This window comes from Oncorhynchus tshawytscha, linkage group LG21, assembly GCF_018296145.1.
Source record: "Oncorhynchus tshawytscha isolate Ot180627B linkage group LG21, Otsh_v2.0, whole genome shotgun sequence".
Lineage (NCBI taxonomy): Eukaryota > Metazoa > Chordata > Actinopteri > Salmoniformes > Salmonidae > Oncorhynchus > Oncorhynchus tshawytscha.
This window is the reverse complement of record NC_056449.1, coordinates 13,519,197-13,528,180: the sequence shown is the minus strand read 5'-3', so window position 1 is coordinate 13,528,180 and position 8,984 is coordinate 13,519,197.

The window sequence follows — 8,984 nt, the reverse complement described above, 5'->3', positions numbered from 1 at the left end:
CTGGAGGCTCCGGACTGGGGACCGTCGCTGGAGGCTCCGGACTGGGGATCGTCGCTGGAGGCTCCGGACTGGAGGCCGTTGTTGGCGGTTTCGTGACATGGATCATCACTGGAGGCTTCGTGCCATGGATCATCACTGGAGGCTTCTTGCCATGGATCATCACTGGTGGGAGGAGACGTATAGGCAGCCTGGTGCGTGGGGCTGCCACAGGGCCCACCAGGCTGGGGAGACATACAGGAGGTTTGGTTCTCTGCGGAGGCACCGGATACACTGGGCCGTGGAGGCGCACTGGGGTTTTGAGTGCAGAGCCTGCACAACCCGCCCTGGCTGGATGGTATCTTCACCCTGCAAATGCGGGGTGCTGGCACAGGACGCACTGGGCTGTGCAGACGCACCAGAGACACAGTGCGCAGAGCATACCCAGCCAAAACATAGAAATACAAAAAAATAGAAAACAGAACATAGAATGCCCACCCAAATCACACCCTGACCAAACCAAATAGAGACATAAAAAGACTCTATAAGGTCAGGGCGTGTCACTCACCTCGGATTAGACAAAAAAAATTCAACAACAAGCAGGATGATATACTCCAAAACACCCCACAGGGCAGGCATATGAATTATTCGCAAAGGAAGCAACGCAGAGGACGAAGAGCCGGATGCCTTGTCCGGACCCGCAAAAAGCAAGTGGGAAAGCTGCCATTATCGTCAATATTACTCGCCAACGTGCAATCATTGTACGATAAACTAGACGAGGTACGTTCACAAATTTCCTGCCAACGGGACATCAAAAACTGTTATATCCTATGTTTCACGGAATCGTGGCTGAATGACGACATGGATGTTTAGCTAGCGGGATATACGCTGCACCGGCAGGATAGAACAGCACACTCCGGTAAGACGAGGGGGGGCGGGGTCTGTGCATATTTGTAAACAACAGCTGGTGCATGAAATCTAAGTCTCTAGATTTTGCCCGCCTGAAGTAGAGTATATTGTGATAAATTGCAGGCCACACTACTTGCCTAGAGAGTTCTCAGCTCTACTTTTCGTGGCTGTTTATCTACCAAACAGATACGGGCACTAAGACCGCACTCAGTCAGCTGTATAAGGAAATAAGCAAACAGGAAACAGCTCACCCAGAGGCGGCACTCCTAGTGGCCAGAGACTTTAATGCAGGGAAACTTAAATCAGTTCTACCAAATCTCTATCAACATGTTAAATGTACAACCAGAGGGAAAAAACATTCTAGATCACCTGTCCTCCACACACAGAGACGCGTACAAAGCTCTCCCTCGCCCTCCATTTGCAAATCCGACCACAACTCTAACCTCCTGACTCCTGCTTACAAGCAAAAATTAAAGCAGGAAGCACCAGTGACTCGGTCTATAAAAAAGTGGTCAGATGAAGCAGATGCTAAACTACAGGACTGTTTTGCTATCACAGACTGGAACATGTTCCGGGATTCTTCCGATGACATTGAGGAATACACCACATCAGTCACTGGCTTTATCAATAAGTGCATTGAGGACGTCGTCCCCACAGTGACTGTACTTACATACCCCAACCAGAAGCCATGAATTACAGGCAACATTCGTACTGAGCTAAAGGGTAGAGCTGCCGTTTCAAGGTGCGCGACTCTAACCCTGAAGCTTACAAGAAATCCCCCTATGCCCTGCGACGAACCATCAAACAGGCAAAGCGTCAATACAGGGCTAAGATTGAATCATACTCCACCGGCTCCGACGCTCGTCGGATGTGGCAGGGCTTGCAAACTATTACAGACTACAAAGGGAAGCACAGCCGCGAGCTGCCCAGTGACACGAGCCTACCAGACGAGCTAAATCACTTCTATGCTCGCTTCGAGGCAAGCAACACTGAGGCATGCATAAGAGCATCAGCTGTTCCGGATGACTGTGTGATCACCCTCTCCATAGCCGACGTGAGTAAGACCTTTAAACAGGTCAACATACACAAGGTTGCGGGGCCAGACGGATTACCAGGACGTGTGCTCCGGGCATGTGCTGACCAACTGGCAGGTGTCTTCACTGACATTTTCAACATGTCCCTGATTGAGTTTGTAATACCAACATGTTTCAAGCAGACCACCATAGTCATGTGCCCAAGAACACAAAGGCAACCTGCCTAAATGACGACAGACCCGTGGCACTCATGTCCGTAGCCATGAAGTGATTTGAAAGGCTGGTAATGGCTCACATCAACACCATTATCCCAGAAACCCTAGACCCACTCCAATTTACCGCCCAAACAGATCCACAGATGATGCAATCACTAGTACACTCCACACTGCCCTTTCCCACCTGGACAAAAGGAACACCTATGTGAGAATGCTATTCATTGACTACAGCTCAGCGGTCAACACCATAGTACCCTCAAAGCTCATCACTGAGCTAAGGAACCTGGGACTAAACACCTCCCTCTGCAACTGGATCCTGGACTTCCTGACGGGCCGCTCCCAGGTGGTGAGGGTAGGTAGCAACACATCTGCCACGCTGATCCTCAACACTGGAGCCCCCAGGGGTGCGTGCTCATTCCTCTCCTGTACTCCCTGTTCACTCACGACTGCATGGCCGGGCACGATTCCAACACCATCATTAAGTTTGCAAACGACACAACAGTGGTAGGCCTGATCACCAACAACGATGAGACAGCCTATAGGGGGGTGGGCAGAGACCTGGTTGGGTTGTGCCAGAATAACAACCTATCCCTCAACGTAACCAAGATTAAGGAGATGATTGTCGACTACAGGAAAAGGAGCACCGAGCATGCCCCCATTCTCATCGACGGGGCTATAGTGGAGCAGATTGAGAGCTTCAAGTTCCTTGGTGCCCACATCAACAACAAACTAGAATGGTCCAAACACACCAAGACAGTCGTGAAGAGGGCACGACAAACCTATTCCCCCTCAGGAAACTAAAAAGATTTGGTATGGGTCCTGAGATCCTCAAAAGGTTCTACAGCTGCAACATTGAGAGCATCCTGACCGGTTGCATCACTGCCTGGTATGGCAATTGCTCGGCCTCCGACCGCAAGGCACTGCAGAGGGTAGTGCGTACAGCCCAGTACATCACTGGGGCAAAGCTGCCTGCCATCCAGGACCTCTACACTAGGCAGTGCCAGAGGAAGGCCCTAAAATTGTCAAAGACCCCAGCCACCCCAGTCATAGACTGTTCTCTCTACTACCGCATGGCAAGCGGTACTGGATCGCCAAGTCTAGGACAAAAGGCTTCTCAACAGTTTTTACCCCAAGCCATAAGACTCCTGAACAGGTAACCAAATGGTTACCCAGACTATTTGCATTGTGCCTCCCCCAACCTCTCTTTTTACCCTGCTGCTACTCTGTTTATCTTATATGCATAGTCACTTTAACTATACATTCATGTACATACCACCTCAATTGGCCCGACCAACCAGTGCTCCCACACATTTGCTAACCGGGCTATTTGCATTGTGTCCCACCAACCAACCCCTCTTTTAGGCTACTGCTACTCTCTGTTCATCATTTTGCATAGTCACTTTAACCATACCTATATGTAGCGATCGCCCCCTCCAACCACTAGCCATTCGCCTAGGGCTAAGCGGATGGCGAGCACAGGTGTGATTTCCCATCATAGATTCACGTTCCGACGGCGACAGGCGATGAAAATACGCGCAGAGGTGGACGCTGTCGTCAGAGAGGAGCGCTGAAAAGGGGCTCCCACGCCCACCTCTGACGCGTCAACACCGACAACGAACTGTCCACAGAGACGTCAGGTGTAACAAGGATGAGTGCGGATGTAAAGCGATTCTTGAGAAGATCAAAAGCTCCTGGGCGGAATCGGACCACTTTAAACACGTCTTGACAAGTAAGGGCTGTGAGGAGCCACCTGACTGAAGTACAGGATGAAAGCAGCGATAGAAATTCGCGAAGCCGAGAAAGCGCACAGCTCGGCGCGTGACTGGGCAGACCAATCAGCTGAACAGCTTGGACCTTGCATGGGATGCATCTTAATGCCTTCAGCGGATATAACAGGGCGAAGAAATGCTGACGGAGGAGGCATGAAAAGTGCACTTCTCAGCCTTCACATAAAGACAATTCTCTAAAAGGCGCTGGAGGACACGTCGAACGTGCTGAACATGAATCTGGAGTGAGCGGTGAAAAAAATCCAGGATATACGTCAAGGTAACTGCGAAAACAAAAAAGATGTTCAACATGTCTCTCAGGGCGTCATTTACTAATGCCTGAAAGACAGCTGGAAGGCGTTTGCAGGCGAGAAAGGAAGAACCGGTATTCCAAAGTGCCCCTTTCGCAGTGTTAAACGCGTTTCCACTCATCCCCCTCTGGCCTGCAGATGGTAGCGTTGCACGAAGGTCAACAGTGAAAAACCTGGCTCCTGCAGGATCTCGAGGCTGAAGACATAAGAGGAGCGGATACACGATTCTTAACTGTTATGTCATTCAGCCCTCGATATCTATGCAGGGGCGCAGGGAACCCGTCCTTCTTCTTAGCAGCGCTCCGGCGGGGAGGAGGAGGGACTGTGGTATCGTGTGAGGCTACAGACAAATAATCTTGGAAAGTAGCCTTACGTTCGGGAACCGACAAAGTATAGTCTACCGGGGAGGGGGGGTGGTTCTTCCTGGAAGGAGATCAATACTACAATCATGGAGGAAGAGAGTGGCCCTGGACTGAGCACCGTCGCAGATACATTATTCCTCCGGCACCTCGTCAAATCACCCAGGCTCCTCCTGTGAAAGAAGAGACAGAGAAGCAGGAGGATAGCAGACATTAAGGCTATTTCATGACAAAGAGGCGTTTGCCAGGAGAGGATAGAATTACTAGACCAATTAATAGAAGGATTGCCAATTAGCCGAGGTTAACAGGTGTAAAAGGTGAACAGTCAAAAATGGTTTCGCTATGATGCCAGGAACGAGAGGGTTAAGGTAGCGTTTCACGCTGAATCACGGAGAGAACTCCCATCCAGAGCGAACAAGGCCGTGGGCTCCTTTGGCTGTCTGAGAGGAATGTCATGTTCTCGAGCCCAGAGTCTCGTCCATAAAACAGCCCTCCGCCCCAGAGTCTATCCAGGCGCTGCAGGAAGCTAGCCGAACCGGTCCAGCGTAGATGGGCCGACAAAGGTAGTCGCAGGATCTTGAAGGAGATCAGAGTAAGTAGCGCTCACCAGTAGCCCTCCTCTTACTGATGAGCTCTGGCTTTACTGGACATGAAGTGACAAAATGACCAGCGGAACCGCAATAGAGACAGAGGCGGTTGGTGATTCTCCGTTCCCTCTCCTTAGTCGAGATGCGGATACCCCCAGCTGCATAGGCTCAGCACCCGAGCCGGCGGAGGAAGATGGTAGTGATGCGGAGAGGGGGGCACGCGGAGAGCGCGGGCTCCTTTCGAGCTCGGTGGACGAAGATCAACCCGTCGCTCTATGCGAATAGCGAGTTCAATCAAAGGAATCACGCTGGGAGGGAACCTCCCGGGAGGGAATCTCATCTCTTTTCCTCCGCGGAGACCCTCCAGAAAAGCGGCGAGTAAAGCCGGCTGTTCAGTCACTGGAGGCAGCAAGAGTGCGAAAGCTCAATAGAGTAATCTGTTATGGATCGATTACCTTGACATAGGGAAGACAGGACCCTGGAAGCTTCCTCCCCAAAAAACAGAACAATCAAAAACCCGTATCATCTCCTCCTTAAAGTCCTGATACTGGTTAGTACACTCAGCCCTGCGCCTCCCCAGATGATAGCCGTGCCCCCACTCACGAGCCCGTCCAGTAAGGAGAGATATGGCGTAGAGCGATGCGAGCTGTGCTCCTGGAGTAAGTGTTGGGCTGGAGAGAAAACACAATATCACACTGGGTGAGGAACGAGCGGCGATTCAGTGGCCTCCCCAGAGTAACACGGCGGGTTAGTTTGATTCTGGGCTCCGGAGATTCGGAAGCCCTGGAAGTGGCCGTGGATCGAGGCGGAGATGGTGAACCTGTCTTGTGAGGTCGGGAGACTTGGGGCGGTAGTCTCAACAACGGCATATCAGCAATAGACAATTCACTGTGGTCTGGCCTAGCACTGGTCCCTGGATCTCTGACGGCTGAGTGGAAAGGATCCGAAATCGCTGGGTCCATTCTTGGTCAGATTCTGTTGTGCACTTGAGTGAGACCCAAAAGGGTTTAACAAAACAGAGTCCTTAATGTAAAAAACACAGGGAAGACATAGATCCCTTCAGATGTAGAAAATGGCAATAGACAACCCTCAGAGAGGGCGACAAAATGAAACAGAAAGTCCTTCTGATATTTACAAAAGAGTCCCCTTCTTAGCAGCAGAGGAAAGAATAGCTGGGTTGCGGCGACAGACTGCTGGTCTCTCTGGGTAGGCGCGGGTCAGATGACAGAGGTACCTGATCACACGTAGCATCAGAAGAACAGGCAGATTCCGACAGGGTGGGACAAGGGTGAGGCAAACGAGACGATAGTTTGGTTCTGGCATGAGAAACTCAAACGAGAATCTGACAAAGAAAGAAGCAGGAACAGAGAGAAAATAGAGACCTAATCAGAGAGGGAAAAAGGGAACAGGTGGGAAAAGGGTGAACGAGGTAGTTAGAGAAGATGAGAACAGCTGGGGGAAGGAGAGGAAGAGAAGGTAAACTAATACGACCAGCAGAGGGAAACGGAGGAAGAGAAAGAACAGGAACAAGACATAATATGACAATACATGACAGACCGATGCCAATCGTGGATGGCAAGACATCAGGGCTAAACTGGACAGAACCTTTACGCCCGATGGTTGAGACCTGCGCCCGATGATTGATTATGGAGAGCATTTTTCGTGAGTTTTTCTGCTAATGGCATAGTTAGGATTGGTATCGCAGCTGAGGTCAGAGATCAATCGCTTTGTGGGTGGATTTGAGGGTTCACTTAATTAACGAGGGAGTGGGGACCACTTTGATAGCTTGCACATTATTACAACATTTGAAAGGAGAAACATGTTTATTTTTCCAAAGTTTGGTTTTGGATTCTTTGGAAGTTGCAAAGACTATTTTAATGTATTTATAGACGTTAATGAACCATCAGTACTGTATCAGTAATGTGATTTGATGTGAATGAATTTGCAAAAGCAAATTGCCCTGATTAATCAATTATAAAAAATTAATCATACCTGTATAGGCAACTGGGAATTAAAAATTATTTAACCTGAGAAGTTGGTTAATATGGGAAAGTTTAAAATGTCTCATTTTATTGGAAGAACCTGAAAGGTATGTTCAACAATTTAACTTATTAAATTGAATGAGACGATGATATCCAATCAATTGAGATTGTCTGCTATCATAAGTGTAACCAGTAGAGCAAATGTTATGGTACATTCACCACTAGGTTCACTTATCCCAAAGGCCCGAAGCCACATGGGATTCCCGTGAAGGCGGGACTTCCGTCAGTACTGTGGGTTTGTACTGAATGAGCTTGGCAAAAGCTAAGTTTACTGATAAATTAATGTCAACGATAAATCAAACCTGTATAAGCTATTTGGGAATTTCACTTTGATTAACCTGACAGCCTTGTTGTTCTAGGTTAAATGGAAAAGTTTAAATTGTCTCATTTGTAGAAACAAATCACTTTGGATATTATTATATATTATATATATATATTATCTAAAATGATCCACCTGAAAAGATTTGTTAGACAATTTTAACTTCTTAGTTATATTGAATGAGACCGATATCCAATCAGTTTAAATTGGTTGGATAACATACAGTGTACCCCGTTTCAATAATAGACGTGAGCATATGGTCGATGCTACATAAAACTAATTATTATTTTTTTAAATTATATAACTGTCGATTCTTCACCACTAGGGGTCACTGATCGCAGAAAGCTGAAAGCAAACCGAAAGCAAGAGAGGCGGACTTCCGTCGCCCAAAACGGTGGAATTTCAATATGACACAGAAAAAACAAATGGCTGTTCAACTTTGTTAGCTCTAGCATCTCGTTTCAAGCATAACATAGGTCCCTTTAAACAAGGGAGAGTAGTTTAATCCCATATACTCTACAATATTTAGATGTAAACAAGACAGCTGGCAAATGTACACTTTAAGATATACAGATATGTGTTTGCTGTCCTTCATGAGATCACCAAATGATCTCTGTGTTCCACAGTTTACATTCCAATCTCGAACACAACAGAGCATAGGGGCAGCGTATTTTATGACCTAGACCATAAAACAGTGCGACTTCCGCTCTCCCTCTCTCTATGAGAGAGAGAACACGCTGTAGATCGGACCCACTGTAACCTGATCCTTCAGAGTGTCACAGGAGAATTATGACAGGATTTGTCAGGGCCAAGCTGACGAGTCTGTCTTATAATTTTGACAGCGTCCGTGTTCCATAGTCCCTTTGCCCTGTCTGTAAAAGGTGGAGAGGTGAGCGGTGTCGTACTGCTAAGCAGCAGAGGTAAATTGAATGTGTCACACAGCTCTCTGCTCCAGATGGTGGAGTGATGCCCCCAGGACTCACAAGACCCACATGACTGGCCTCTCCTCCTCACATCCTCCACTGAGATCTGGAATTATATGTGGAAATACTATCTGCCACATATCGCTTTCCCAGCATATTCACCATATGTTCCTGCCAATCCCTGTTGCAAGGCCTCAACACCATCCCGACACACACTTAGACACTCTCTCAATTCTCACACCAATGCACAACACTAACTAACAAAATACCACACAGCTTTCTTTTTTAAACATTTTTTCGTTCGTCAGTGGCTTTATATCGTAACATTTGTCAGCAAGGCTGTTCACTTGGAAATGTAAATCCAAAACAAAAGTTAGCATGAAATTTATCATGACTCTTTGTGCAGGCCTAATGATACAGCTAATTTGGGCTGCAACACAGGGGACTACTTCCCCGAAGAACACACACCCTTACAGTTTTGAAACTGCAGTAAAGTGCAGTAACTGCAGTATTTTGGACTACAATCTTTTTTCAGAAGGGATG